Below are 11,964 nucleotides of genomic sequence, written 5' to 3' on the forward strand. Positions count from 1 at the left end.
AGAAGCATCTAGAGAGAAGCGTAGATGTAATCACATTCTTAATATTAAAAGAACTTCATCTCACCTCTTTGAAACATGAAGCTTTTTTGGTACATTGGAAACTATGAGCGCTTATATTTTCACAACTCTACTCTTAGACATGAAAAGTTTTATAATTACACACGGTAGCAATTATGAGCATTCATCTTTAAAAACTTGCTCGCTTACCCAGTTTGTACTTCTTAACTTGGTAGCACTTTTGTCAACTCTAGGTAGACCAAGGAAAGGTTGGTCTTCTTGCCATATAAGAAGTTATGATGTACACTTCTACCATGTCTTGCTTATTAAAAAGACGCAAGGATAGAAGTAAGTAAGAGAGTGGAGTATAGACATTGAATTCAATTGTGTTCCTATTGTTGAAACCAATTCTAAAACCCACTCCATTTTCAAAAAAAGCTTTATTTTTATATTGATTTCAAACAGCTTTCATCTCTTCACACCATGCTAACTACTTAATCTGTATAATCAACATTGGTAGCATTGCTAAACCAAGATACACCAGAAGGAGGAGACTCTCTCTCTCTCTCTCTACCACAATAGAAGTAGAGCACTCCTAAGTTTTTTGAACAAGAGCTAGCACCTTATGAAAAAAAATATCTATGAGAAGCTCCCAAACTTGGTATCAAAGAATGCTTTGTAGAATCTTACATATATGTATGTTTGTTAGAATCTTCAAGAGATTGTGTAATGCATTCCTTTTAAAAATATAATAGAATATACCTGTAGGAATAGAGTATTGATAGTGTTTCACTTGGAAAAGAAGATATCCCTACAAGAATAGAAACGATGTTTCTTTGATCGCAGCAATGCGCGGGTCACATACTAGTAGTGCACTATTAGTGAAAGTGAAGGTCGTTCAATTTTTATTGTTTAACAAGTGTTCCTAAAGAGGTTTAAAAGTTTGTGAATTAAAAAAATCACGATCTTTTAAATGCTATTTTCTAAAGTTGAATTTATTTTTTTGAACTAAAAAGTGTATTCATAAGAGTTTGATTCCACCTATGATTCATGATGTAAAATATTGATAAAAGATCCTTTGATCTAGAGACTTCATAAAGATTTATTTCATTATTTTAATGTTATGTTGCAAGTTTCACATTGCAAACAAAATGTTGATATGTAATGTGGACCTTTTCACATTATTTAAGTGAGACAGCAAAGCAAAGAAAGCATATTCCAAGACAACTCTCGATCACATAGAAAGGTAGGTTTAATCAACAAAAGAAATAAAGCTTTCAATGTTTGTTAACTATCTTCAAAAGTATCTTGCAACTATACTGAATGCTGCATTTTGGGCGCCCCTCTTTGAGAGTATGTCCCTGCAATTAGCGTAAGAATCTATGGAGATGCACTTCGCATCCCAATCGCCTCCCCACCCTGACACACCAAATCGAACGAAGTTGCCCCTCACTTGCCTCCTCTCCCCACACTTGTCCTGTGCACAGAACCTGCTCATACGAGGCATGATACACAGATTGATGATCGCATTGATGCACGTAGACCTCCGCATCTTCGGACTAGCCAGAGAGAGAGAGAGAGTTTTGTCGACCTGCATATCTACAAATGCATCTGTCCTGCTCTCTCCCTCTCTCTCTCTTCCCTCCACGTGCTATCCATCCCTTTTGTACACTTTTGACCTGCCCTACTTGTTTCCTTGTGTGTGATCCTCGCAGCTACAAGTTCCTTCCATGCATACGCCTCCTACAATTGGGAGCTACAAGCTGCCCTACACAAGATCGATTCATGCACGTCCAATTCAATGCCCTTGTTGTGATCCTCAACGTCACCTACAGCCCTAAAATCCCCAAAAATTTGTTGATCTCTCTCTCTCTCTCTCTCTAAAAGGTCTCTTTGGATAGTTTTCTACAACGTTTTCTTCTTCTCTCTCTTCCCTCCCCACGTGCCAATTCACTTTTTCCTTCAAACGTATGGGAGCAACTAAAAAGAAACTTTTGTCAAACGGATATCTCCAAAGTTTAACTTGGATCCAAACTTGATCTTTAGCTTTTACTTTTCAAATTAACATTTCCTTTTTCTTTCAACTTAGGATCTCTTCTGATTCCCCTCAATAAGAGCGTTTGGCACACCTACCTTTCTACTATTATTTGGCCTATCCAAAGAGTAAAAGCCATAGAGATACCTTCGCTTTTTCTTGGCTAAAAATGCGATTAAAAATGTGGGCTTTGAAAATTTATGATTGGGTTCATGAACTGGTGCTCAAGAGGTCACTATTTTCCAAGTATGTTGCTCTACTCTTCCAAGCAGGTCACGTTAATTGGAATCGGAGAAGATGCGCCTCTCTTTTAGTACGAGCTGGAATCAAAAAACAGGGCTGAGTGCGACATGGCATTGGCCACCGTGGAGGTGGACACATCGCAGCCACTGGAGTCGACACCCGTGAGGGTGTGCGGAACTGCCGGATCGCCTGGCTCTCTCTTTGTATGTGTCCCGCCTCCCCTGCTGCGCTTCGACACAATGCTGGGCAAGGTGCAAGCCTGCTGTGTGCCAGGGCGGATGCGTGCAGCAGAGCCGATAGGGCCTGGAGGCAGGAGACGATGAGCAGGAGCTGCAGGGGTCGGGGCCGAGAATGCAAGGGCAGAACGGAAGGGGCACAGAGCAGGCAGAGCAGGAGCATATCGCTGAGGAGCAGAGGCCAATTCCAAGCTGTGAACGCATACGCATGCGAGTACCTTCACGAAAGAGATGGCGATTGTTCATGGCATGGTACAGCAGTGCACTCGGTAGGGGCGATAGCAAACACAACGTGGGAACCAACTACGGGTAAACTTTTCCTATTGCGAAGGCAAGGCAGAGGGAATCTTGTTGATTAATTAACTAATGAAATGTGAATAGACCCAGGTATGTGAATAATCTTGAGAAGACCAAAACTACCCTTGATCGCATGAACAAGTAGGTCCAAATTCCAATCAACAAAAGAAATGAGAAAATTTTCAATGCTTAGTTATTGATTTTCCACGAGTACTGACATGTGATGTTTGTTAACTACCTTTGGCTCTATCGGACATACTGGGTTGATTCACTCATGCGTTAATTAATTTCTTGCTCAGATTCTCAACGAATCTCATATTTGAAAGGTAAAGTCGTTCAGATGTCGCCATCACTGCTCAGGCATCATGTACGCTCGTCCATCCAACATCCGCTGCGCAGGCCTGCCTGCCATCCCCTTCAGCAACCGCGCACTGCCCTACCTCGCTAGCACGATGGCTCAGTCTCGCCCTGCTCCACGCCATTCCTTTGAGCGCTGCTCTTGAGCCTATGCGCTTCGCCTTCTGCCATCGCCCAGACCATCGCCAGTGCTGCAGCCCCACACTTCTCCTTGTTCACACATGCAGCTCAACAGGGGCTGCAATCCAAGCTCCCGTGATGCAAACCAACCCCTCGTCGCCTGCTTGACTGATCAGTACCGAGCACCCACAATTGCCACCACGATTGAGCCAAAGATCGTGTCATGGATTGCTCTGCACCCCTTGGCGATGCGTCGTCGCTGTTAGGACCCCTCGTCTCACAAGACGGGAAAACCACTAAGCTCCAGCAGAGATCGATACACGAGGGCTTCTCAAGCCCGAGAGCAAACCATGGCCGGGTCTATAGTGGCCGGCGTCACTAGCGGAGCCAACTCGGCTCAATCCAAAAAGGAAGTACAATCGGGTTCGGAGCCTCAGGCTTACCCGTATAGCATTCAACGAAAATGGGCTCGAGTCTCTGTCGAGAGACCAGCCGAAACTTCAAAAACCTGCTCGACACGCTGGCTCAGCTGAGACCAGGTGGATATGCCAAGCTGCCACACAAGGCCTCGACGCTCTGGCTCAGTGGAGACCAGGCGGAGAGCAATAACCCACAACCCACTACGGGTGTATTCGACCTCGACGCTCTGGCTCAGTGGAGACCAGGCGGAAGGCAAGGTTCCACAACCCACTACGGGTATATTCGGCTTCGGCGCTCTGGCTCGGTGGAGTCCAGGCGGGGAGCAATGATCCACAACCCACTACGGGTGTATTCCAGCCCACAGCCCACTGCGGGCATCAGCAATAAACCAACATAATGTAGGGGCCTTGCGCCCAGTAGCCTGTCAAGCTGTCCCGACTGTCTCGCATGCGATATGCAGCCCCAAGAGTCGTCTTTGAACCCAATACCCGCTGTAAAACAATCACGCACGCAGCCTGTCCCAACAGTGATGGCCTGCGGATCCAATCTGGGATGGTAAGGGTACAACCCCTCAGTCGGTTGCCCCGCGCACTGTACCTGCTTTTGCTGACAACAGCCCTCTCGCTGCCTGGGATCACCAAGAGCAGTACCCTCTGGGTGAGGGGCCTGCTGGTCCGCTCTCAAAACCTGGTTTCCGAAAGCAGCCCCCGATAGAGTAAGAGGCTTGCTGGCTGCGCTCAATACCTGAGCTGTGGATGGCGCGGCTCTGAGGCCTGCTGCCCCGAATCTGCTCCGCAGAGGGTGCCCTCGGCTACCCCGCGTGCTGTACCTGTGCTGTGATGCAAGGGCTCGTGGCTCCCGCTCTCGGGTGAGCTCACGGCCAAGGCAACCCCGCAGGGTGCTAACACTGCCCGCCTCTGAGCAGGCGCGATAGAAGGCCGCCAGGCGCGCGCTCTCGCGGCCCGGGCTATGGAGCCTGTCTGCTTCACTGTGTGGCGACCTCGGAACCCGAAGGTTCGATAATCCCCCATTATGCATGCCTTTGGGCCTTAATCCCTTAGGCGCCTCCAAGTTGATTTCACATCCGACCTTATCACCTAATCCTCTTAAAGCCACCAAGGGGCGTTCTCGCGCATCATCCCCAAGTGAGTACTCGATGCCCCTTTCCACTAAAGGGCCTTCCCACACCGGGGGCCTCTCGTCGGCTCGGAGCCCTCGAGGCCTCGGAGCATGAACTTGAGTTAGTCTCGAGGGGCCGAGGAGAGGTGGAGGGTCCGAGAATGCTCTCCAAGAAAGGGACCCGTAACACTCTCCCCCCCCCCCAAAAAAATTTCGATGTCCTCATCGAGAGTATATACATTACCCAAAAAGCGATGTGCTTCCTCCTTACCTCGTCCAGCATCACGCGCATGTAAGCATCCCAAAATACTTCCTGATGTACTCGTCATCCAAGCAACCAGCCAAGGAAAACCATTCGCTCCTTTCTTGCGCTGTACAGCCGTATCTCCTGTCTTTGAGCCGTCCCCACCATCAGTTCTCACCGAACTATCAACACCTCTCGTGACCTCAGGGAGTTTTCCCCTGCTCCTCTCCGAACCTTCACAGTTTGTGCGCCGTGGGGGAATCCACCGCACGTCTATGGCTGTTGGCAGCGTCACCCACTGCCCACTTATCCCCTGTGTAACTCTCAGCAGCCTTTTCCTCCCGCTGAATATCGTTCCCTTGCATCGATTTTCCTTGCAACACTTCTCGAGTGCCAACCATGCGAGTAGCATGACCATAACCAGTGTTAGCCTGACTTGTAGCCTTGCTAGCATTCCCGTCCAAGGATACTTGGCGTACTGCCCCCTGTTCTGTGTCCCGTGAGCCCACTCTAACCGGTGGCTAAAAGGTAATAGCCTGAGCTTAACCACTCGGCCAGCCCAGTTACCCGAATGAAAGGCGGGCTGGTGCCCACCGAAGCCTGCCTTCTCGCGCTGTGTATTGTTGTTGCATTCTCCCTCGGTGGGCAGCCCACCACGCAGATGGGACAAACCTCGGCCACATGTATCTTGCCTCGACATGATGTTTTTCTCGCACCTACATGTCTCGCCACGCATCTGATTCATTTGCTGGTCCTCCGACACAGCTCGACACATCCTGATTGCGATACACTCCCGACTACTCGCTTTAGTCCCTGACTGTCGAGGTGGGACCCATCGGCCATCCGTGGACTGCATTTGTGCCAGCCCTTGTTTTGCTACCTCCTGCATATCAGAACCAGAAAACGGCTCCAACTCTTCTGACTTAGCTTCTCCTCGGCTCCATATGTTCCAGCATGCTGTCAGCTCAGCTCTTCTGCTCATTCCACAAGCGGAAACATCCCTACATGGGTACTCCTCTCCCGGATTCCATACGCATATTTTCACCCCTGGAAGGTCTTTGTCGGGTACATTAACTAACCCGTAAGCCACAATCCCAAGTATCTTCACAATCATCCTCGAGTCTCCATTCAGGACCCGCTCGACCAACGGGGCGCATGGATGGGGAGTCTTAGACCCCCGTCCTCCCATATCAATTAGTCGGCTGTCCCATTCGATGTTGCTCCCAGCGAGCATACTGTCCACGTACCCGCATCTAATCACAAAAAAAATTATGGGTCCTCTATCCCAAGGTCCCCACGCCATGTCCTGCTTGGGCACACACTCGGCCCTTCCTTGGTTACCTCCCTGTGTCTTGCCCGGCTCCTTAGCGCAGGCTGCCTTGGCTTGAAACCTCTCGGCCCTCGAGGAGATCGCCCGCCGCATCACAAGGCGTCTCGAATAAAGGGGCACCTTGCCCTCTAAGTGCGTTATCTCTGGCCCGTCAGGCCAGTCCATGAGGTTCACGTTCCACACGGTTATGCTTCGCGCGCTTTCCACCAACTGTCCCCTCATCGCAGGCGACATATACGAGAGCTGGTTGGCTCTGCCATCCTCAGCCCCATGCCTGTATGTCCTTACTGGGGCCTGCTCTTTGACGCCAAAAGGCCGTCCCGCGTTGACTGATCCTGCTGGCTTTGTATTTTCCGGAGCTGCCACTCCGTGATGATGCTCTTGCGTGCTCACTGCTCGTTGCATGCAGGCACCTCGCGGAGCAATCGATATACGCGTCTCTCTCTCTCTCTCTCTCTCTCTCTCTCTCTCTCTCTCTACCGTTGGATTGACCGATAGGGACCTCTCTGTCGCTCTCTCTCTCTCTGCGCCTCCCCTACACGTGTCACATTCTCCTCTTTGCTCCTCAAAGCATTGATAGCATCTTGTTAGATTCCCCTTAATTTGAGCTGCTTGGAAAATTGAGGCAACATACTTTGCAACTAACATGAATGCTACATTTTGGGCTCCCTCTTTTTGGCCTATCCAAAGGACAAGTCATTGTAATAAAAAAATGCCATCGTGTGGATTTAACAATATAAATTATTTATTCTATATTTTTTCACGTTTTCACATTCGAAAAAAAAATGGTATTGAACTTTTTTCATAGATTGAACAAAAATAGGATCCCTTTTAGTTGTGAAAATTCACAGCTAAGGTAGTCCTTGAACACACACGATTACATATAGTGATGTCTTGAGAGTTAGTGGGTAATTGTGAAATCATGATGCCAAAGCAATACTATTTTTGCATTTTTTGATGCCAAGGCATACAAATGCCTTCCCTTTCTCGTGACGTAAATTATTTTACGAAAATGAAAAATGGTATGCCAAAGTATGATTGAGTACTAGTGAACCGCTAGCTACACTGCCACCGCTAGCTACACTGCCTGAGGACGTCCGCGAATGTAGCTCTTAATTCTCAACTCTGTCGCTTTCGATAGAGTTAGAAAATTGCTTCTTCTAACCCCATCCGTTGAGAACGTGCAACCTTTTCACGCGTAGCTACTCTGTCGAAATTTAAATACGTAGTCCAATTTGCACACGATTGGCTGGGATAGAGCTCCCTCGTGATTATTTGACACCCCCTCTGTGAGGTGGGATCAATGGCCCCTATTAATTGGGGGCGGCGGGATTAAGTGATCACCATGTGATCACAGTTAAAGTGAACCCCAAATAAATTTGATGTGAACATCAAGTGCCCGCCAAGTGATCCCCGTGTGAATCCCAATCAACATGTGATCACCTTGTGAACCCACCCATTACAAAGTGATTACACCCATTACAAAGTGATTACAGTGTGACCTCAACCATCCCAAAGTGATCTCGAAGTGAACACCATGTGATCCCCACCCCGTCATTTTTGCTATATCATTCTATGTTCACACCTCCATTTCAAGCGATCTTCAAGTGAACACCATGTAATCCCCACCCCGCCATTTTTGCTATAGCATTCTATGCTCACACCTCCATTTCAAGTGGCGCACGATAGCTTAATGGGAGAGTCATGGCCATCGGTGGAGTAGGTGATGGGTTCAAGTCGCGGGGGTTGAACCTATCAAAATCTTTTCATTCTTGAGAATAAACGGACGGTCCACATCGTTCAAAAATCATGGACCATTGATCCCACCTGACAAGGGGGTGTCAAGTAGTCACGAGGGTAGAACTCTGTTTGTGCGAATCCACCCTATCATCCATCTCTAATTTGGGCCTGGCAACATGATAACGCAAGGCAAGGAGTGAAAGAGAGTTAACAATAATATTTTTTGTGACAACAATATTGCAAATTTTGTTGAATACAATGGATGCATTGTGGGACTCGTCTCTAAGTATGTGGCGACATGCCACAAGCTAAGTGAAAGATATAAAAACTCCTCAACCACATTCAAAATTTGAGATGCCAAGGAGCATATTCCCAGTGTTCAGGAGATAAAGTCCTGAAGAATATCACCCCTTTGAACTCTTAAGTGATTAGAAGGTCGTCAACGGTCCGCAATGCCGCTCTATCGGCATAGGCCCATCCCACATCTGCGGCTTCTTCAACATTGGGCATGCATTACAACACACCAACTCATTTTGCACAAAATACATAGAGGTCTGCCAATACCGATGCCCTAATGACAAAACTAATTAAGTAGTCCCAATTATGAAACCAGGGTGCCCAACTCTCATCCACCACATCCAAATCAATTTTTGTAGTTCCCTTTGCAAAGCCTTCAACTTGCTCATACACTTTCCCCAAGAAGGGAGCCGATGCAACAACTAATGCAAAATTGTAAAATCTGAAGTACCAGCGTACGTCCCTATCGCAACCATCATTGTACACACACTCACACATCTCAATCTGCAATAGAACAACAGCCTAAGTTCACTCTTCCTCCTCCTCATAATGTGATGGCCTTAATGAAACACAACACCAAATGGTTAAATAAAAAAACGGCGATCTTCAAGATTGTCGGGTGAAGCAACTGCTAAAAGTGTGATGGATAGCTTTGAAATGTCCTGTGTAGCCTTCATATATTCCTTTAGCTAATTGATGTGGGACTTACTGTATTAACAAGGATCAGAAGGCAATCAATTACTTGGGCAAGATGACACAACAGAGATTGAAAATTGTTTCAAGCTAGAGAGTCCCCAATGAAAGCCCACTTCTTTCCTGCAAAAGTGTCAAGGAAGGCTTAGCATCAAGTAAAGGGAGCTGTAACATTTAATGGCCTAGTAACTTGTGTGTAGCGAAAAATATCATGAACATAGTGAGCATTTCATTAGAACAGATTCCTAATGAGATTAACAAGAGTGCTTGGGTGGAGAGAGCAACAAAAAGCATAACACCTAGCTAGATAGCATGAACAATACTTCAAAAGAGAGAAATTAAGAAATTGACAACAGTTGATGACCGGATTTTCATGGAGCCGGCCCCCCTCCAAAAGGCTTTGTATTATGGTTTCTCCCATCAAGAGAGACATTTTACAATACAATTTCTTGTGTTCATTCAATACTAGCTAGTGCAATGAAGATGGAAACTTCATGCACTACGCAAAACACTTATCAAACACAACATCAATTCCCTCACGGTCTCAGACCCAAGACCTCACACACCTTCGAAGATGGTGAGAGCTAGCGGGGTATGAGAGTAGATTGAGAGGAAGAAGGAGTATTCTTACGAGAAAGATGTACATCTCCTCACATAATCACTCATATTAGCATAGATTAGCTTAGTAATTAGCATGGTAGAGGAGTTGAGCATGCATTGAAGCTTGGCTCTTGGTTGGATTTGCATCACAAAGCCAAGAGTTGTTGGTGTAGGCCTCCCTTCTCACAAGCTTGGAGTAGGTGATAAGCTTTCCATTCAATCTTGAGAAGGAGAGAGAGTCTTCTTTTCTTCACACATGAGCTAGTGTGAGTGTGTAGGTGATAATGCCTTTGAAAAATCACCCCCTCTCTCTCTTGGTCGATCCCTCTTGCTATTTGCTCTTGCTAGCATCCTATTGGACCTCCCCAGGCCTAGCCAATGGTAATTAAGTAGCATAAGTGATAGCCTTCTGACATGTGTCCCCCTTTCCCCTTTTGTGAGAGCTTTAGGTAATTAATAAATGCAACTAAACTCTCATTGGACCCCTTTGCCTCCTGGCCAATAGGAATCAGGCAATCCATTGGGCTCTTGAGTTCTCATTGGACCCCTTGGGAGACTGTCCAATAGTCTTCTAGAGAGCTTAATTTCCATTGGTTCTTCTATTAAGTGTTTTTAAATTAATTAAACTAGATTTACTCTAGCCTAGTTCTCATTGGTCCATCTCCAAGGCCATCCAATAGGATTTGAATACACCTTGTGGGCATCTGAGCTAGGGAGCTGACATGTGTCCCTCATTCCCTTTGAGTAAAGGGAGCTTGTGAGTATGTGTGTGATTTTCTCTCTCATCCCCTACTTGCAAGGCTCGCGCCCTCCTATGTAGGGATGGATGAAGACTTTTGGGGCACACACAAAGCATCCAATTTCCCTAAAGTTTGACCTTTGGACACAACGTTTGAATTTTGGAACCTTAGCATTTTGAAAGTCTTAATGGGCTGAACCTTAGGGTCTTTTAAGCCCATTGGTGCACATATCTCTTTTGGAGATGGCCCCTCCTTTGGATCCCTATTGTGGCCGGTCTGCTAACTTTACCAATATTCTAGCTTTTTCTCCCCTGGCACTTCCCCATATTAAATGATCAGTTTAACATGAGAGAATCATTTAGGAGAATTAGATATTGATTATTATGACATTACCTCTCTCTTGAAATCATAGTCGTCCTCGACTATGGGGTAGAGAAGATAAAGCATATTCATTAGTCCTTTTTCCTAGCGGGTAGAGGATCCCTATGTTACCCTACGACATCGTTCGAAAATGGATGACTAGTCCATTTGGCGCTTGAGAGCCTGAGGCTTCGGCAAGCATGTCTACACATTAGTCCTATCATCTTCCATAGTAGAGTGACAATCTGTACTTGGTGTTCGGGAGATGTCGTCTCCGCAAACTTGATCTAAGCATGCATACTACTTCATTTTTGTGCACAATAAAGAAAAAGAGAGTCTTATAAGACAAAAAATTTGTTCATTTTAACATTTGTACATTTGCTTACTCTTGGGAAGAATTGTAAGCATTGACAAGGTTTAGGTTATCCTTTAATTGTATGCCTTGCATCCATCTAGCATCTTCAAAAGGATAATTTTTAAACTTAATAAGATATTGTCGAATAATCATATCGCCTCTTAGTACCTTGTCTTCATGTCGGAGAAGCTACAACACCTCTTCTTGGTCCTCGATCTCCGGTGGGTCTTCTATAGTTGGTTCTTGAGGTGGCTCTCCTTTGTAAGGCTTTAGTAGGCTCACATGGAAAGCATTGTGTATGAGCCAATGGTTGGGCAACTTGAGTTGATAGGCCATCTCATTGATTGGCCTAAGAATCTGGAAAGGACCATAGTACCTTTTTGCTAACTTAATATAGTACTTTTGGTGTCCCGTAGGATTCTTGCCCGTTGTGTGCCTTAGTTGAGCGTTGGGAAATTTGAGTAAGACCCAATCATTTTCTTTAAAGGCTTCGGCTCTTCTGTGCTTATCAGCAACAGCCTTTTGCCTTTGCTGTGACATAGAGATAGCATCCTTAATCTTTTGAAAAGATTCTTGTAGGTCTTGGCTATACTCATCTGCAACGAAGATCTTCCCGTGTACCTTAAGTAGCAAGGGACTTTTTGATCTTCCCTCAATTACCTCAAAAGGTGATTTTCCCGTGGAAGTATGTACAATGTTATTGTAGGCATACCCCATTAAGGGTAAGTACTTCTCCCATTGGGATCTTTGATCTACTTCCGTTACATAGGCTTTTAGTAGA

General features: G+C 46.1%; 1 pseudogene; it reads right to left on the reverse strand.

The window, feature by feature from the left end:
• Positions 1-3,975: 3,975 nt before the first annotated feature.
• On the reverse strand, positions 3,976-6,632 carry LOC147420168 (uncharacterized; annotated as a pseudogene).
• Positions 6,633-11,964: the final 5,332 nt, after the last annotated feature.

The sequence above is a fragment of the Adiantum capillus-veneris genome, chromosome 28 (assembly GCF_014529385.1).
Source record: "Adiantum capillus-veneris isolate H3 chromosome 28, ASM1452938v2, whole genome shotgun sequence".
Taxonomy (NCBI): Eukaryota; Viridiplantae; Streptophyta; class Polypodiopsida; order Polypodiales; family Pteridaceae; genus Adiantum; species Adiantum capillus-veneris.